A 21,367-nucleotide genomic window follows, 5' to 3' on the forward strand; every position below is an offset into this window, starting at 1 on the left:
GAGCTAGAGATCTGCCCTTTTTAGGCAACATGCTCAAAATTTGATTATCTTGTCATGTGTTTTAAAACCTTACCAAAATCTGGGATGGGTTCCTTTTCTGTTCTGGGCTAACTTTGAAATTTGTTAAGCAATGAGATGGAAATTTCAGGACACCAATCAAAGGTCTCTGTTCGCTCATTTTCCAAGGCAGGACTAAGCAACATTAAATATTACTTTGCAGTTTTCAGCCATCTGCCACAGTGTGACACCATCATCCCACCCCCACGGTAAGCTGGGAACTCACTTAGTACCAAGGGTTGGACAACCAATTTCTGTGCACACAATAGGGCGAAGTTTCTGACTATTTTTGCTTAGGCCCTGGGGTAGAAATAAATGGTCCTTGGTGAATCCAATCATAACTCTAGAACCTCGTCTGAGGCAAGTTCAGTGGGCAGAGTCCCTCCCTGATCCTCTACTTAAACATTTAAACAGCAAGCAAGCATCATTTCTAGAGAGAGATTTCTCAAAAAAAATTAGCAACTATTGTATATTCTCTTCTCTTGTTGTAATAAATATCATTTATTTCCCTAAAAGGGAGAATACTGTTCTTAACTGACTTAAAATTAACAAGTCACATCTTTTTTTTTTTTTTTTTGCTGTACGCGGGCCTCTCACTGTTGTGGCCTCTCCCGTTGCGGAGCACAGGCTCCGGATGCGCAGGCTCAGCGGCCATGGCTCACAGGCCCAGCCATTCCATGGCATGTGGGATCTTCCCGGACAGGGGCACGAACCCGTGTCTCCTGCATCGGCAGGCGGACTCCCAACCACTGCACCACCAGGGAAGCCCAACAAGTCACAGTTTGATGACCCCTTTTTTGTTGTTGTTATGGTAAGTATAGAGGAATAGGGTAGTGGGCTTCAGGCCCATAAATGATGTTTAATAAATACCTCTGAAAACATTAGAGTGAATACTTTAACCACTGGGTCATTGGATTAATTAAGACTCTCTCAGTTGTTGATGACTACAGTTTACCGCCAATCAGTTTAAGTAAGAAAGGGTATTATCACGTTAAGTGGGATACAAGGATTCAAAGTGAGAGCTGGATCCACCACTCACACTGTCACCAGAGCTCATCTCTCAACTTTGCTTCTGGTTATGGGCTGGTTTCCTTCTTCAGAGAAGCCCTTCACCATGAAGAAAGAAAGGCGGCTGCCCAAAGACCCAGAGGCACATCCTTCTAGCTCAGCCACCGCAACAGGAACAAAGGATTTTCCGCCCCTAACATCCAGGTACCTATTCCGGGCAGAAATCTGTATGGGCCATGTGCCTATCCCTAAACCAATCACTTGGCCCAGGGGACCCCTAGCCATGTGTCCACAACCCATGTGGTGGAAAGACAGGGCACCAGTCCTGACAGGTTGACAGAATGACAGCTCACCTGGTGGGATGAGGGGGGGGACTAGTTGCTCGAGAAAGTTAGACTTGGCAGATATATGGCTACTACAGTCAAACGTTTTAAAGTGACAAATTCTATTCTTTTCTTTAAAATAAAAAAAAACTATGGTTTATTTACCATCAGTAACAGGTGTGTGTGTGTGTGTTTCTACCGTCATGGAAGTGGATTACTTAAGAAACGTGTACGGACTTCCCTGGTGGTGCAGTGGTTAAGAATCCGCCTGCCAATGCAGGGGACATGGGTTCGAGCCCTGGTACGGGAAGATCTCACATGCCACAGAGCAACTAAACCTGTGTGCCACAACTACTGAAGCCCGTGTGCCATAACTACTGAAGCCCACGCGCCTAGAGCCTGTGCTCTGCAACAAGAGAAGCCACCGCAATGAGAAGCCCATGCACCGCAAGGAAGAGTAGCTCCCACTCACCGCAACTAGAGAAAGCCCATGCGCAGCAATGAAGACCCATCGCAGCCAAAAATAAGTAAATAAATTTATTAAAAAAAATAAAAGAAGCGTGTACTTCTGATAAGGGGTTAATACCAAAATACATAAAGAACTCATACAACTCAACAGCAAAAAGAAAAAAAGAAAAAAGAAAAAGAAAAAAAGAAACAACCTGGTTAGAAAATGGGCAGAGAATCTGAATAGACATTTTCCCAAAGACAACTCAGAAATGGCCTACAGGTGCTGAACAGCACTAATGATCAGGAAAATGCAAATCAAAACCACCATAAGATACCACCTCACACCTATCAGAATAGCTATTATCAAGAAGACAAGAAATAACAAGCATTGGCAAGGATGTGGAGAAAAGGGAACACTTGTGCACTGTTGGTGGGAATGTAACTGGAGGTTCCTCAAAAAATTAAAAATGGGGAATTCCCTGGCAGTCCAGTGGTTAGGACTCTGCTCTTTCACTGTCAAGGGCATGGGTTCAATCCCTGGTAGGGGAACTAAGATCCCACAAGCCGTGCAACGTGGCCAAAAAAAAATTAAAAAAATTAAAAATAGAACTATAGGGTACTTCCCTGGTGGTCCAGCTGTTAAGACTCTGTACTTCCACTGTAGGTGGCCTGGGTTCGATCCCTGTTCAATCCCTGGTCAGGGAACTAAGATCCCATATGCCGCATGGTGCAGCCAAAAAAAAAAAACCAGTAGAACTACGATATCATCCAGCAATTCCACTTCCAGGTATTTATCCAAAGAAAACAAAAACACTAATTTGAGGAGATGTATGCACCTCTATGTTCACTGCAGCATTATTTACAATAGCCAAGACATGGAAACAACCTAAGTGTCCACCAACAAATGAATGGATAAAGAAGATGTGGTATATATATATATATAATGGAATATTTTTCAGCCATAAAAAAGAATGAAATCTTGCCATTTGTGACAACATAGATGGATCCTGAGGGTATTATGCTAAGTGAAATAAGTGAGACAGAGAAAGACAAATACTGTATGATCTCACTTATATGGATAATACAAAAGTGAAACAAGAAAAAAAAAAAACACCTGAGCTCATTTATAGATAGAGAGAGAAGATTGGTAGTTGCCAGAAGTGGGGGGAGAGGGGAGGGGTTGGGAAAAATGGGTGAAGGGGGTCAAAAGGTACAAACTTCCAGTTATACAGTAAATAAGTCATGGGGGTATAATGCATACCACAGTGACTACAGTTAATAGTAATACTATTGATATATTGCATATTTGAACGTTGCTAAGAGAATAGATCTTAAAAGTTCTCATCATAAGAAAAAAAATTTTGTAACTGTGTATTGGTACAGATGTTAACTAGACTTATTGTAGTGATCATTTTGCCATATATACAAATATCAAATCATTACATTGCACACCTAAAACTAATATAATGTTATATGTCAAATATAACACAATTTAAAAATTAATTTAAAAAAGAAAGAAAGAAATGCCATGTCTCTGGTCCCACTCCAGACACCGGGGATGGAGCCCAGCAATCTGTACCGGAACAAGCCTTCCAGGTGCTTCTGACCTATGCTGAAGTTTGAGAACCACTGGCCTAGTTGCCTTTCCCATTTGAGTGAAAAGATTTTTTTTCAGTCTTTGGTAGTTAAGATCAGGGATTGCAAAATGTTTCCATAAAAGGCCGAACAGTTAACATTTTAGGTTTTGTGGGTCAAGAGGCAAAATCAAGGTTATGTAGGTATTTATGTAATCCCTTAAAACGAAACAATTCAAAAATATAAAAACCATTCCTGGCTGGTGGGCTGTACCAGAGCAAGTGGTGGGCCTGGTTGAGAGCTTTGGGTCAGGCAGACTTAAAAAAAATATTTTTTTTAAAAAAAGAAGAGAAATATGTACTACTAGATGCAGAAAAAACATTCACATTCAGTGGAAAAGATAAGGATTTTATCACGCTGAATTTTTTCTCAGTAAAAGATAAACACATCGCCCCGAAACTGACCTGAGAGCAGCAAACAATACAGTCATCCTCATCCCCGTTGACTGGAGCTTCAGATCATTTCTTATCAGTGTTTTCATTCACAGGGTCAAAAAGCCATTGAGGGCTTCCCTGGTGGCACAGTGGTTAAGAATCCGCCTGCCAATGCAGGGGACACGGGTTCGAGCCCTGGTCTGCAAAGATCCCACATGCCGTGGAGCACACACGTGCCAAAACTATTGAGCCTGCGCCCCAGAGCCCGCGAGCCACAACTACTGAGCCTGCACGCCTAGAGCCCATGCTCCGCAACAAGAGAATCCACTGCAATGAGAAGCCCATGCACCGCACCGAAGAGTAGCCCCCACTCGCCGCAGCTAGAGAAAGCCCATGTGCAGCAACGAAGACCCAATGCAGCAATAAATAAATAAAATTAATTTATTGAAAAAAAAAAGCCATTGAATGTCTGCTCCTGAGAAGTCCAGACACCAAAGTGAGATGGAAAACATCAATGATGTGCATATGGAAGGAGAGAGACTTGTGACTTCTGTGGCTGTATTAACTCACTTATCCTGAAAGGTATGTGTTAAGATCTCATTGTGAAAGTGATTGATGCCTGGGATAAAACCATTGCATGTGGCACTGAGAATATCCACCTTCCGGATCGTGTGATTGGAAATGAGACTGAAACGTTTTTTAACTTGCTTTTGCCAAATTACAAATACAGAAAAATCACCAAGGGCCACTCTCCACAGATATATATCCACATGGATACCACACTCTCCCAGTTTCCCTCCCATCACTTTAGCCATTCCTTTCAACATCGACTGCTGGATCCTCTTCCTACCAAAATATATCCTGATATTGCTCACGCTCTGCTCCAGACCTTCTTCCCTTCTCATCTACAGCCTTTCTTTGGGGGATTTCATCCGTTCCATTCAATTACCATCTATCGGCTGACTGCTCTCAAATCCCCATCTCTAGTATAGAACCACCCAGAGCTCCTGAGCTCCAGACTGCTGCATTCAGCTGCCTCCTAAACGTCTCCCTGTGGCTGTCCCTGTGTCTAAAACATGAACTTCTCATCCCTACCCCTCAGTCCCAATGCTCTTCCTCCCATGTTCATTATCTCAGGAAATGACATCACCATCCTGCCCATTTCTCGAATATGAAATCTGGGAGTCAACCTTGATACCTCCCTCTCCTTCAGAATCTCCTTTCACATTTAAACAATCACAAAATCCTATTCTACCTCCTCAGTGTCTCAAAACTGTCACTTCTCTAAATGCCCACTAATCCTGGCCACCATCATTCCTTCCTTGACTACTGCAGTAGCCACCTAACTATCCTACCATTCTTGTCCCCTCCCTCCACCAATCCATTCAAATCCAATTATGTCAATCTCTGCCTTTTAAAATTTTCAAAGGCGATGAAGTCCAGAGACTCTCAAAGGGATATGTTGGGACTAACTGCCCCAGAGTCCTACAGAAGAGCTCCTTAAAACCATTGGCTCTTGAGTTGCACCAAACCCAAAGAATCAAAATCTCTAGGGATAGGCCCAAGACACTGAATTCTTAATCCCAAATCCTCACTAAAGTTTACAGGACCTCCATAATCTGACTTCTTGAGATCCCGGCCTAAGGCAGGCACTTTATTCACTATCCACTCTGTACTTCCCCTGGAGTTGTACTCAGGGCATTGATGCCTATGTGTTAAACTGATTCCCTGCCAGAGAGTAAGATCCAGGAGGGAAAGCACCGCAGCCACCATGTTTAGCACTTATCCCTAGTGCACAGGACAGTGGGGCACAACATCTGCTGTTTAATATTCATTGCCACTCAAAATCAAAGAGAATTTAATGTAAAGGACTTTCTCTTTAGCATGGTTAGTTGAACATGCCTGAAAACATCTTCATTTGTTGATATAGTTCACAGGCCAAGAAAAGAAAGGGCTCAGATAACAATGACTGGAGTAATTAATTAGTGGCCTAAAGGAGAGAGGATAATCTTCAAAATCAAAGTAATTATTTGGAGGTTGACAACAAGCTCTTCTTCTGTCTCCAATGAGATCATATGAACAGAAATAAGCTTTGGACTATGTTCAAAGACTTTCTGATCCTAAGTACTGTAATGGCACATAGGGAAAGACACCTCCCCCCTCCATTTCCCCTTAGAAAACTTGTAATTATAAATTCTTTCTCTGTCCTTTTGAGAGGTATGTAAATCTTTTTAAAAGCTAAATAAGCTTCTTGCCAGGTTTACAACTCCGGAATGTCTTTCTCGAGGACCTAGGAGCCACATCTTTGAAATGTAAACATCAAGGGAAAGAACAGCCCAGTCTGAAGTCTCCGTGAGTGTTTAACTTAGTCCTCTGGCTCCAAATTCTAACTACCTACTGTCATAGAGAGAAGCGAAGCTTCATTCTTCTTCCAGATGAAGACCGTTAACAAACACAGAGGGTCACCCCAATTACCAAGTGAACCTATGAGGGAATATTTGTGACAAATGGTGCTGTCCTGTCCTCTTACCTGAGGACTGGTTACCATTTATCTTGAGAACATGGTGTAGAGGTATGTTTTATCTGCCTGGCTATGTGAGAGGGTGAAATTTCCTTCTGCCTTTAACGTTCTCTTTAGCTGACTGCCTGTGATGTGCATCCCGTTCTGCTCAAACCCTCATTCAGTAATAAAACTCTTTGGTCTTCAACCTTTATGGAGCAGTTTCCTGCAGTGTCAAGAGATGCTGTTTTCAATTCTGTTTCCCCAACAGCACCGATCACCAGCAAGACTGACCAAATGAAAGGTGGGGAATTTGTGTCCAATAAGTTGTTTACCAGCAGAGAAAGCAAGCTAAAGCTGCTCGAACATTTCATCAGATCCTATGCACCTGGAGGACCCTGCACAGCTGAGTTTGGGTGAGATATCCTGCCCTTAAAAACCTTTCGGTCTTCCCTGATAGCGCAGTGGGTAAGAATCCATCTGCCAGTGCAGGGCACACGGGTTCGAGCCCTGGGCCGGGAAGATCCCACGTGCCACGGAGCAACTAAGCCCGTGAACCACAACTACTGAGCCTGTGCTCTAGAGCCTACGAGCCACAGTGACTGAGACCACATGCCGCAACTACTGAAGCCCGCGTGCCTAGAGCCCAGGCTCCACAACAAGAGAAGCCACCGCAATGAGAAGCCCGCGCACCGCAACGAAGAGCAGCCCCCTCTCGCCGCAGCTAGAGAAAGCCTACACGCAGCAACGAAGACCCAACACAGCCAAATATAAATAAATAAATAAAAATTTAAAAAAAAACCAAAAAACAGTCTTTTCCACTTGTACGATACTTGCCCACTGTACCCCTGTCTCCACTGACTTCTCCCTCCTGGTCTCAGTATATATATATATATATATATATTTTTTTTTTTTTTTTTTTTTAACTTTGGCATATTAGCAATAGAAAGCTCAGGCAGGGCACACTCGGACCCGGACCCACAGAAGGGCAGATATGCAGCCTGAGGGACTTAGTGAAGGAGGATTTATAAACATAAATGAGGAAGTGGTTATGATGAAAATGATGAGACATCCCAGAGGGAGTAATACCCACAAAACTTCACATTAAATCGACTCTCAGAAATATTTCACAACACTGAAAGAGGAAAAGCTAAAATTTTGGAAGCTGATTTACAAACACAGATGAGAAGGCAAGCACTGTTCAAACTAATCTTGGTATGTTACAGTGAAACAAACACTTTTGTCTTTAATGTTTTTAATGTTTTAAATTACAATGTACTATAAGTATTAGTTTTACTAACTTTTTTCACTTCTCAATACATTAATAAACAACAGTTAAAGCTAGTTAAAATACAGAATGTTTTGGGCTTCCCTGGTGGCGCAGTGGTTGAGAGTCCGCCTGCCGATGCAGGGGACACGGGTTCGTGCCCCAGTCCGGGAAGATCCCACATGCCGCGGAGCGGCTGGGCCCGTGAGCCGTGGCTGCTGAGCCTGAATGTCCAGAGCCTGTGCTCCGCAACGGGAGAGGCCACAACAGTGAGAGGCCCACGTACTGCAAAAAAAAAAAAAAAAAAAATACAGAATGTTTTGACAAAAATGTTAAAGGTCACATCTTAATCTTTCTCACTGATTTTCAAGATTGCTTTCCATGGTTTTAGTGCATGTGGTCTTACACTGTCATACAAACCAAGGACCAGCTGTATTTCTTATTCCTCATTAAACAAGTTAATACAAGTGCCTAAAACAGTGTCTGTCACACAGTAAGTGCTCAATAAACGTCACCTATTATTTCAAAGACGTTACATACTGTTTATCAATTTTAATGTAAAACTTTATTTTTTTTAATGTCTATACTTCTTGCTCCTATTTCTCTCCTTCCATTCTCTCTTGAAACCATTCCAGTCAAGCTTTTGTCCACTCCTCCACCAAAACTGCTCCCCTCAAAGTCACCAATCACTGCTGAATGGCTAAATCCAACAGTAGCTGTAAATCTTACTTAATATACTAGACAGCAGAATTTAATTCAATTAATCACAAACTAGTTTGGTTTCTAAAGACACTTTCCTGGTTTCCTCCTACCATGTAGGCTGACCCTTTTCAATTTCCTTTGCTAGTGTTTTCTCTCTCTCTCTCTCTCTCACACACACACACTCACTCACACACACACACACACACACACACACACACACACACACTCCTTAACAAAGTCATCAGCATATTCTGTCAAGCTGGTACCTTCTCGTCATTAGAATTATCCCCATTTTATAGATGAAGAAACTGAGCCATAGGAAATTATGCACTTGTCCAAAATCATGCAATTAATTAGTTGCAGAAATGGGATTTGTGCCCAGGTAGACCAGTTTTACGAGTTTTTAAATGGGAAATTTCCTCAATTCTAGATATCAAGGTTTCCCAAAAAACAGGTCTAATTTCAAGAGTGCTTTCGATAAAGACAAAAATAATCATTTTCTAACAGTTTCTTCCAACTAGACTAGGAAAGGAATGTACAACTAGAAAGGAAATGTACACCTAACACAAAACAAAGCTTTGTAAACCAAAACATAGCTCCAACAGTCTGTAACGAAATTTCCCTTTCAGTTTTCTAAACTTCGTGTTTGTATATACAATTTTTTAAAATTGGAATTTTTTTTGTTTTTTAAATTTGTTTTTTTTAATTCAAAGGTATCAGAATGTTTTACCCACTGTAATAGAGTGCCTTCAATAAAATTAAACTTCAATTTTTTAGGGAACCCTAAGGACTAGGAATAAGAAAATCTGCCATTTTAAAACTATAAGAACTTTTTCCATTTCTCCAGAAATAGAGGATTATTTCACTTTTAACACACTGACTGTTTTGATAAAAACACTCTTTGGTTTTGCAAAGATGGGGCAAAGACCCTATTCTGGAAAAGGAAATATTGAGAAAATGGAAAGCTAAAATTGCTCAGTAAGGAGGCAAGAAAACTAGAAACACTTGATCTAATCTAATCTGATTTAATCACTGTCCCATTATTTCTGGGTGTCCCTAGATGAGATTAGCATTTGAATTGGCAGCCTGAGTAAAGCAAGTTGCCCTCTCCAATGTGGGCAGGCATCATCCAATCCATTGAGGACCTGTATAAAATGAAAAGTCATAGGAAGATACAATTCGCTCTCTGCCTGACTGTTGAGCTGGGACATTGGTCTTCTCTGCACTCAGAACTTACTGGGACTTACATCATCGCCTCCCTGGTTCTTGGGCCTACAAACGCTGACTGGGACTTAACAACACTGGCTCCCTGGTTCTCAAGACTTTGGGTCTGGACTAGAACTACACCACAGGCTTTCCTGGGTCTCCAGCTTTCACTCACAGGATTTCTCATTCTCCATAATTGCTTGAGCCAGTTCCTTATATCAATCTCAATCTCTCATATATATCATCAATAAAAGATTTGAACAGACATTTCATAAAAGAAGATATATGGATGATAAATAAGCACAGGGAAAGATATTCAACATCATTAATTACTTACATTAGAGAATACAAGATACTAGTACTGCTATGCTCTGAATGTTTGTGTCCCCTCAATATTCATATATTGAAATCCTAACCCCCAGGTGATGGTATTAGAAGGTAGGGCCTTTGGGAGATGCTCAGGTCATAAGGGTAAAGTTTTCATGAATGGGAATAGGGCTCTGAGACCCCAGAGAATTCCCTTGCCCCTTCCACCATGTGAAATTACAGTGAAAATACCGTCATCTATGAACCAGGAAGCAAGTCCTCACTGGAACCCAACGTTGCTGGAGACTTGATCTTAGACTTTCCAGCCTCCAGAACTGTGAGAAGTAAGTTTCTTTTGTTTATAAGCTACCCCGTCTATGGCATTTTGTATAGCAGCCCCAACACACCTACTAGAATGTCTAAAATTATAAAGACTCACCATAATAAATATTGAAGAGGATGTGGAGCAACTGGAACTCTCTTACACAGCTGGTGGGAATGTTATATGGAACAATAACTTTGAAAAACAGCTTGGCAGTTTCTTGAATATTAAACATATCCTTACCATATGATCCAGCCATTTCACTCTCAGATATTTACCCAAGAGAAACAAAAACATCTGTCCATACAAAGACTTGCTCATGAATGTTTATAGCAACTTTATTTGTAATAGCCAAAAACTGGGAACAACCAAATGTCCATCAAAAGGTGAATGGGATAAACAAATTGTATTATATCCACACAATGGAATACCATCTATCAGTAAAAAGAATGAACTGTTGATACATGCAATGACATGGATAAGTCACAAAATAAACATCCTGAGTGAAAGAAAACATAACTCCCCAAAAAGTATATATTGTATGAGTTCATTTACATAAAACTCCAGAATATGCAAACTAATCTATAGTGACAGAAAGCAGATCAAAGGTAGATAAGGATTGGAGCAAAGACCAGAAAGTGAGTGGAAGGAAGGATTACACTCCAAGAAAACTTGGAGTGATAAGACATGTTTTGTCCCCTGGGGGACAAAATCACCCCCAGCTGAGAACCACTAATTTAAAACAATGCCTGGAATATAATAAAGGCTATGTAAGTATTTGTTACATAATTGTTCTGTGGCTTTGGCTGTGGCCTTCCTCCTTTCTAAGGCCATGGGCCACTACACTATGGAAAAGCCCAGCTGTATCAATAAGCAGCCCATTGCCCACATACGACTATGTTGATGTTGCCCTGTTTATCCTGGGGCCCCTTGGTTTAACTGCTTTAGATGCTGTTGATTCATATCACAGTGTTTACTTTTTGTCCCACAGCCCTCACCTCTAGCTCTCTCACCCCTCTAAATGAGGGCTCTCAGTAGGGTTCTCCCATAATCTCCCTTCATTTCATGTGATACTGATGATTTTTTAAAAAGCAATACTGCAGGCCAGTTCTAATGTTTTCTTTCAACATAGTTCCTCCTGTATTACAGTAGATGGTCTCTTAGTATCGGGGCATGTGGCTTTCTTCCCTACTTCCAGGGCTCTCTCGGATTTGTCCTCTTTTGGGGTCATCTTAAGTCAGTTTTGGGAATGTGGGGAAGCCTGTGGCAGAGTTTACATATTTCCTAGACCTCTATCCTACATAATAGATCTCCCCCCAACAACAAAAAAAAAAGCCTCTTTTTTATTTTCCAAAGAGAAAAGATTTAGCTTCTCTCAGTCAAAAATGTGGAACAGATTGGATTTTAGTAGAAAAACAATGTGCTTAGAAACTCTTGGTAGGAATTAAACATGTTTAAAAAAAAATCCTGCAATTTTCTTTTACAACAATATAAAAATACTAGCAGTTCACAGATTTATTAATAAGTTAAATTTCTGAAGCTCTGACCTTTGCCAAATGTCAATGTTATTCTTTCACTATAGATAGCAGAGATGTTTTCCCTGGGATTGTTTGATAAAGTGTGCACAGTGTATTTATGAAGTCACCTAAGATAAAATTTTGTCAAGGAGTCAGAAGGTCATATTTTCTTGACATGCTTAAATATGAGGTCACTACTGTATCGTAAGGAACATTGTATTTCAGTTATCTATTATCTGAAAGCTGTCTGAATAGGTGTGATATTCACTGACTTACAGAATTGGAGAGGATCAGTGCTCACATTCTTTAACCTTCAACTCAATTCTGCAATCTGGGCTACATTATCTCTGCCAAATGATCATCTTCTCCCTGCAATAAAAGACTAAACTTCTCTAAATGAAATAAGATGAAAAATGTGGGGATATTTTTTCCTGAAGAAGAGGAAGAAAAGAAAGGTAAAAAGAATAAGTTGAAATTAAAAAGTAAATAGCAAATGGGGTGGGGGGGATTGCAACAAGGGATGATATCATCCTAAATACATAAATAGGTTTTTAAAATTAATTAAAAGAAAAACATTGCTTCTACAATACAAAATTACATGAACAATTCACACAGAGTGACAATTGGATAATGTATGGATAAAAAAGTTAAACCTTAATTATGAAGAATAAAATATAAGTGAAAGATATATAAAGAATAAAATAGGGCTTCCCTGGTGGGGCAGTGGTTGAGAGTCTGCCTGCCAATGCAGGGGACACGGGTTCGTGCCCCGGTGCGGGAAGATCCCACATGCTGCGGAGCGGCTGGGCCCGTGAGCCACAGCCGCTGAGCCTGTGCGTCTGGAGCCTGTGCTCCACAACGGGAGAGGCCACAACAGTGAGAGGCCTGCGTACCGCAAAAAAAAAAAAAAAAAAAAAAAAAAAAGAATAAAATATAAGTGAAAGATATATATATTTCAAATTGCCAAAAATTATTTTTGAAAGATATTATTCAATACCACTCACCAAGGGACAGGGAAATGGGCACTCCCATACATTGCTGAAGGTAGTCTAAATTGACACTAAACAATAAGCTAAAACACAAAATATCATAGTCTATTCTGTAATATCACTACGGTTACGGTACTAAGAAACCTCAGCTTAACAAAAATAGAGATATTAAAATCAAGGCTATAATGAGGAAAGAGGGGAATGGACTAGAGAGTTTCAGAACTGCAATACCAAAATTATTTTCACTGCATGAAACTACAAAAGATATTTTTATTCACCCAAGTACAATTTGTTATTTCAAGCTACAAATAAATTTATTCAATGAATGTCAAAAAGTAAAATAAAAACTACCTTCATAGACTGTTTTCTATAATGCAGCACTGAGAAACTGAACAATCCAATGTACCCAAAAACTATAATCTACTAAATAATATTTGTTTTAAAGAGAACATTATGAGCGAATTTTAAAAAGCCTTTAAGCTAGATAAAAGCACTATATGAAAAATTTGTGAGATGCAGCTATAGCTGTATTTAGAAGGAAACATTTTGATATTAATAACTAATAAAGCAATAATAAATTAAAAATGTAGAGTACTTTCTATACACGATGCATTTGTTAAAGTTTTCCTATTTAACTTTCTAATTGTAATTTTATTGTAATATACTGGTGAAAATAAAATATACATATTTTTCAAAGAATATTCATTTTTAGAAAGCAAACACCTAGGCAAAAGCACATCTTATAGAAAGAAAATATTGCCAAAACCTTAGAAGCTTCCTGTGTGCCCCTCTTCCAATCACATCCTCTCCCTCCCCTGTGAAAGTAGCCCACTGTCTTGAGTCCGACTTCATAGTTGTTCCATGTATGTATATATTACACTGCTTAATTTTGGCTGTTCCTTTAACTTTACCTAAATGGAATCATACTGCATGTATTCTTTTGTAGCCTGAATATTTTGCTCATCACTGTCTTTCAGCCCATCCATATTGCTGCATGTAGCTATAGATCTTATTTTCACTGCAGTATCATATAAACACACCTCAATTAATTATACATTCTACTGATGATAAATACTTGGATCGTTTCCACTTTAGGGCTTTTATGAACACCACTTATACTTGTCTTCTGGTGTATACGTGCAAGATTTTCTCTAGGTTAAAAATCTAGAAGTAGAACCACTGGATTTTAGGATTTGCACATATTTGAATTTACTAAGTAATGCCAAATTAGTCTCCAAAGTAGTTGAACCAATTTACATTCTCACCAGTAGTGCCTGAGAGTTCCCATTGCACCATATTCTTTTTTTCCCAGTTTTATTTATTTAAAATGCATTTTTGGGACTTCCCTGGTGGTCCACTGGTTAAGACTCCTTGTTTCCACTGCAGGTGGCACGGGTTCAATCCCTGGTCTAAGAAGTTCTGAATGCCGAATGCCGTGCGGTGCAGCCAAAAAATAAAATAAAATTTTAAAACATAATAAAATGCATTTTTATTGGGGTAACACTGGTTTATAACATTATGTTTCATGTATACATCCCTACAGCTGCACCACATTCTTAATCCCAGGTATTATCAGACTTTATAATACTACCAATCTCATAGGAATGTTTTTTATTGTACTTTTAATTTGAATTTCCTAACTAATAAGGAGGTTGAACATATTATCATGTTTATTGACATTCAGATTTCCTCTTCTGTGAAGTACCTTTTCTCATGTTTTTCTCATTTTTCTATTAGATTCTTTCATTTTTGTTTATTTGGTAGGAATTCTCTATATATACTGGATATCAGTTTTTGTCAATTATATGATTTGTAATTATCTTCACCCAGTTTGCAACTTGTGTCTTTACCGTCTTCATGGTAGCTTTCACGAAAAGAAATTCATTTTAACAATCTTTCCTTTTACGCTATGTGTATGTGTGTTTCTGCACACACACACACAACTGCACTTTATTTTATTTTGCTTTTGGCATGCATGCGTGAGGGTAGTCTTATTTAGGAAATTCTTCCTTATGTGGAAAATACAAAGATATTTTTTCTGGAATTCATTTGTGTATGGTATAAAGTAGGGGTCCTGTTCCATTTATTAGAATATGGGTACCCAATTGTCCCATTAATATTTATTGAAGGAAAAAAACTATCCTTTCAAACTGATTTGAAAACCATCTTGTTATATATCAAGGGTCTTTTAAAGTGTGGTTCTGCTTCTGGATTCTCTATTCTGCTCTTTTGGTCTATTTGTCTACCCCTGCAACAATACCACACTCAACTAAATTCAGTAGCTTTATCAGTCATTATATCTAAGAGGGCTAACTCCCCCACCTTATCATTCTTCTTCAAGAGTGGGCCAGGGGCATCCCTGGTGGCACAGTGGTTAAGAATCCTCCTGCCAATGCAGGGGACACGGGTTCGAGCCCCGGTCCGGGAAGATCCCACATGCCGCAGAGCAACTAAGCCAGTGCACCACAACTACTGAGCCTGCACTCTAGAGCCGGCGAGCCACCACTACTGAGCCCATGTGCCACAACTACTGAAGCCCACGTGACTAGAGCCCATACTCCACAACAAGAGAGGCCACCGCAATGAGAAGCCAGCGCACCACAACAAAGAGCAGCCCCTGCTCACCGCCAACTAGAGAAAGCCCGCGCGCAGCAACGAAGACCCAAAGCAGCCAAAAATGAATAAATAAATAAAAATTAAATTAAGTTAAAATTTAAGAAAATAAATAAAATAAAATTCTATTACTATTGGCTTTGAACTAGCAATTTTGGTAGCAATTCACTGCCACTAAGAATAAGTAAAAGAAGAATTAAATTTAATTTAAAAAAACCTAAGTGGTCAGCCATTCAAATAAACAGTAATGTGTTCCTATGAGTTACTTAACAGCTATTTTCCTATTAGGCTCTATGTTATATCCAAAACGCTATCACTTTGTAACAAAGAGAGGTCCATGTAATAAGACTTTCACACTGTAATCCCTAATCAATTCATCATATTATATCCATTTCACTTTATGAAAACATATATGTCTCATGAGTAACCTTCTAGCCTTCTGGGGTCATATTTTCCTTAAGATCTAATGAAAGGAAATCAAGCCCCTTCTTTTAGGATAGGAAATTCAAGTCTCTCCTGTATGTTTGAGGATTCCCGTGAGGGACTTCTATGTTTTGGTTATTGTCACGTGTCACCTTTCACTGGTGATTGCTGTTCTACAGCTGCTCTCTGAGAACCACTGACCAGCTATTGCTACAGCTTTACCTGCTCACTTCTCTCAATGTTCCTTTGCTAATTAATGTTCATGCCAGACAGAAGGCATTTAACAAATTTCACGGAAAGTATAAATTACAACACACAAAAAGAAAACCTAAAATCATAGATTCATCATCAGAGCTCCTTCAGTTCATCAGCCAAGGGAGCTCCCTTTGGCCATTTTTTTTCCCCTTACATTCTCCTGGAATACCTATTCAGCTGAGTCCTTTCTTTTGTCTTCTACTCTTTACCAGACCCAAGGAGACTACCAGGAAAAAAAATATTATTTGACTTCAAAATAATTCTCTGAATCCCACCCCCCTTCTCCAGAAGGTAGAGCTTCATCCTCTCCCTCCTGGAATGTGGGCTGCACTCAGCAACTATCTTCAAAGAATTCTGAGTATGGAAAGGGAAAGAGTAAAAACTCAAACCTAAGTCTCATGCACCCACTAGATACAAATGCAAAATTAAATGGGAAACACAGATGGGGAAGTATACACTTGCTATATGATATTAAGAAATCACTGTTGAAATTTTTAGGTATAGTAATCATATCATGGTTATTGTTTTAATTTTTTTAATAGATACAAATGCAAATTAAATGGGAAATACAGATGGGGAAGCATACACTTGCTATATGATATGAAGAAATCACTGTTGAAATTTTTAGGTATAGTAATCATATCATGGTTATTGTTTTAATTTTTTTAAGAGTCCTTACAGAGCTACATACTGAAATATTTACAAAAGAAATGACAAGCTGTTTGGGGACTACTACAGAATAATCTGTGAGGGAAGAGACCAGATGGGGGTACAGACGACATAAGAGTAGAGCAAACTGTTCAAGCTGGATGAAAGTCTATGGGGGTTCATTATACTAGTCTTTTAACTTGTACTATGTCTTAAATTTTTTATAAAAAATCTAAATACATTTCTGCTGAGATGTGCCCTCCCTCAATGAGAACCATTTACATTATTAAACAGATTACTTTGTATCTCCATTTGACTTATTTACATTCTGACTGCTTTTCTCACATTATTAAAAAATACAAGGGGCTTCCCTGGTGGCGCAGTGGTTGAGAGTCTGCCTGCCGATGCAGGGGACACGGGTTCGTGTCCCGCTCCGGGAAGATCCCACATGCCGCGGAGCAGCTGGGCCCGTGAGCCATGGCCGCTGAGCCTGCGCATCCGGAGCCTGTGCTCCACAGCGGGAGAGGCCACAACAGTGAGAGGCCCGCGTACCGCAAAAAAAAAAAAAAAAAAAAATGACTGGGCTATCAAGTCAACCTATTTCACAGAAGACTGTAAAAGAATAAGAAGGCAGAAGGATATAACAAGGTACTTTAGAACTCTTAGAATAGTAGAGATGACAGTGTGTATAGGAAAAATAAATGAATGATTTGAACAGAGAGAACACAACCAAGATGAGTGAAAATATAAAACTATACACAGTCTCTAGTAATGAATTCCACTGCTCAATATGAATTGTGAGCTGGTGAGACGGAATGCAAAGTGGAAAAAGTTCTTCCACAAAAACTAAATAGGACTGGGTTCCAGGACAGCCTAGATTGGCCCTTAACCTAGATTAACCAAGAAGTACACTTAACTCAGAATTCAGAAACATCTCTCCCCCAACCCACGTGGCTAAATTTGGAGAGAAGCAGCAGGCGGCTAGACGCTCCTCAGCGATATTAATTTGTTAAATTTCCCTTGCCTGTAAACAAAACCAGCAATTCCTCATACCACTCCGATGCGGACATAACAGAAAACACCACCCTAAATTACCGGCTTCCTGCTATTCCAAATCAGGGAAACAGAGGGAACTCACTCCTCCCAAGGGCACAAGCAAGGGTCCTAGATTCAGCTCCTCCAAGCCGGCTCCCGTTACTCCTTCGTCCTAAGACAGGATCATTCTGAAAATGAGTCATGGTCAATTACGCGTCCTTTTTTGTGGTAAAATGTACATTACATAAAACGTACCATTTTTGCCATTTTTAAGTGTATAGTTCCGTGGCATTAAGTACATTCACATCATTGTGCAACCCAAATTCTGCAACTTATTCGGGGTCCCCAAGGATTCTGCAGGCTGTATGTTTTCATTTGCACAAGAATATAGTTTTGCTCCACACTCCACAACCTTCCCATTTTCTAGGGCTCATTCCTAATGAGAGACGCTTATTCTCCATACCACAGAATGCCAGTGAATTCCATTATAACCCGGGTGCAAAACTTAACCGATTAAATTATCCTTGAAGACCAAGTTAAGTCTCAGGGCCTATGCATTCAACTTGGCAAGCTGAAAGCAACTACTGCATCTGCCTGCCTTCTAGTGGAACGAAGACTTAAAATCCCTTCTTTTCTGCAGACTTTTTAACGTATATATTAACTTTATTGAGATACTGCTGACATACAGAAATGATATATTTAAGGTGTACAACTTCATGTTTATACATATATATATAGTGGAAAAATCACCATCAAACGAAGTAACTTATCCATCACCTCTACATACCTCTACATAGTTACCCTTGTGTGTATGTATGTTGATTTAAGACCTATTCTCTTAGAAAATTTCAAGTACTCCTCTACTCAGTAGAAAATACTCAACTAGGGAGGAACTCTTCATTTATATCACCACCATTGCTATGGTTCTATCGGTAGTCATATAAGGCGGGGGGAAGGAGGGCTCAAAAGGTAAAAAGAAAAAAAAAAGGAGCCATATAAAATTAAACACTTCACTCAAATAACTAAAACTCAATTAATTTTCACAGTAGATATACAGCATCTATCAATAGATATATAGCATAATAGCTTTTGCGTCATCAATAGATACAGAACATAACAGCTTTTGCATGAACGTGCTACATACGGCTTATCCTTGCAACCACCAACTTTCCACCATCCTTGCCACTTACTAATGTTTCAAGATAGGCACTCGAGTGTACCTAGGACTTTCATAGACTATCGCAAGGCAATCAATACGTCAAAACTTATTTAATGACAAAGCTGCACTTGACCACTATAACTAGCTATTCCTTATTTTTTCTTTAAGGCCTATACATGTTAAGAACACCAGTTGTGCCAAAGGAAACTATCAATTTCCCCATGAACTTGTCAGCTGGTTTATTAATAAAGGGATATATTGTTTTGTAAATGAGGAAACACAGGTGTCTCAAGTTCCATTCTTATCTCCCATGGCTAAGCTGCCGAAGAAAAGAGGGTCTCTCTTGCCCACACGCTCAGTACAACGGCTAGAGTATCATGAACACTCAAGGACTACTGACTGGAGATTATCATCACGGTACTGGTTCATTCACCTCCTGAGTTTAATGCAGGGGAAGTACATCTGGATGATCCTAAGAATACAGCTTGCAGGATAATTACAGCACAGACAGAAGAACCACCAAATGAAGAGCCCCAGCAGCACGGGAGGGGCAAGCTCTGCTAAACAAACATACTGATCATTTTTAAGGCTGTAGTTACATTTAAACCGATTTGCATTACAGTTCATTTCACAGAAATTACTTCCTAGACTCAGGAATCCCCTGTGAAATAGTTACCAGCACTACAAATTTAAATTTCTTATTTTGAAGCAGACCAATAAATAATGAACTAATCACTGAACCATCACCTCTTCACACAGACCTACATCAAACCAGACTGGCTTATCTCACAGGTTGCCAATTATTTTACTAAAAATTAACACATGCCCCATTAGGGGATAACAGAGAATTCTGCTACATAATGAAGCTACAGAACAGAGGATTAAAACAGCAAGCTGGCCATTCCTGTGACACAAGATTCAAAATGAACACCAGGAGTTAATATGCTCGAGAAAATGAAATGGTAGGGCTCAAACAGTGAACCTGGTGAAAAAAGAGGCCAGCTGGGTGGGAGAAATCCCATGACATTAATAGTAGTATCTGCTTCCTCTGAACGGCTTTCTCAAGCCTAGAGTTTTCATATCTCTTCTTGCATTAGAATTGATAACATTCCTCAGAGCCAAGTAAGCACAGAGACCATCTTGTCAAATTCTAGTTAGAAGCACTAAGCCAGGTCAAAGTCACCCTGTTAGTGAGGTTTGTAACAGTCCTCAGCATCACAGTCATGGGCATTAAGTGAACACTGATTTAAGATAAAGGCCCAGGCACCATAGCTATGGATCAGAGCAGCCCTTCCCAGAGATCCTGGCCTGAGTCAATCCATCACCATCACGCATCAGCCATCCTGACAAGGTACCCACTGTGTACCAAGCACTGAGCTCAGAACTATGTGTAGTATGTAATTTAATCCTGACAATTCTTTGAGTTAGGTAGTGCCATTCTCACTTTATAGATGAGGAAAGCGAGGCTTCGAAAAGTGAACTTGCCAAAGTCACTCAGTACGTCACAGAGCTCAGATATGGATCCAGAGTTTGACTCAAGAGCCCTGTTCTTAACTACTATAAAATCCTGTCTTCCAACCCGCTGTAGTTGGTACATGAGCTAAAACCCATGCCACTCTGAGAAGTCGAAAAAGCACTGGTCAGAAAAGTCAACAGACTTAACTTTTTCATCAACTCACACTTGCTACACTTGTGAATTTGAGCCTTCATTTACTCATTTAGAGACGTACCACTGAACCTCTCTCCACTCATAGGTTGTTGTATAAGGTTAAACAACCTAGTCAACGAAATTATGAGGTAATTCTAATCTATAGTCCAGCGATTTCTGTCTGTAACTCTCACATTAGGATCACACTGCTATGTTGATATAATGGCCATATAATCGAGTTAGGATGGAATCTGAGATCAGCACAGAAGTCTTTTAGTCCAGTGGTTCTCTAGGAGACGTGGGTCACCTGCAGGCCCTTCCCCATTCTGATTCCTTGTTTTAGGGGGCATCTCTGAAGGAGATTTGTTGTAGAGACAGATGATCCTAATGCACCCTCTGGCTGAGGACTAAACTATCTACTGTGCTCTAAAGTACATAAACTTAGGAGTTAAGATATTCAAACCAAAATCCTTTCTCAAACACTTGCTGACCATTAGGCCCAGGGCAGCCAACTATTTACATTCTACAAACCTAGCACCGTGGCTGCCTTGCGAATAATATCTATTCAATAAGCCTTAGTTATTACCACAGAATCACTGTCTGGTGGCTTACTTGAATTTCTTGAATATAGAAAAGAGCAGCTATTCCAGAGCTCTGATAGTTATATAACTATATATATATCTATATATAGATATAACTAACAATAAGCCCAACTTGCTTCTCTGAGCCTGTCTCCAGTTCTTCTATTCTTGACTTGTAAAGCAAAACAGAATTAAGTTCACTTCCTATTTAACATAAGAAACTTAACCCACTCCTAATGGCATTATGAGCATTTAAACATTAGGCATACCACCTAAAAAAGAAAAAAAAAAAAAAAAAACATCATCTTCCAGTCATTAAACTACTAAAGAACAGATGGTACAAAAAGGG

General features: G+C 39.7%; 1 pseudogene across 1 annotated transcript in view; it reads left to right on the top strand.

Moving 5' to 3' along the window:
- LOC308620047 (NXPE family member 2-like) overlaps window positions 1–4,839 on the top strand; it is a 28,688-nt pseudogene extending 23,849 nt beyond the window's left edge. Inside the window, exon 2 of the transcript in view lies at window positions 4,442–4,839. The product of the transcript in view is annotated as an NXPE family member 2-like (transcript). The remainder of the gene's footprint in view (window positions 1–4,441) is intronic.
- The last annotated feature ends 16,528 nt before the right edge of the window (window positions 4,840–21,367 follow it).

The sequence above is a fragment of the Mesoplodon bidens genome, assembly GCF_964165515.1.
Source record: "Mesoplodon bidens genome assembly, chromosome: 7".
Taxonomy (NCBI): domain Eukaryota; kingdom Metazoa; phylum Chordata; class Mammalia; order Artiodactyla; family Ziphiidae; genus Mesoplodon; species Mesoplodon bidens.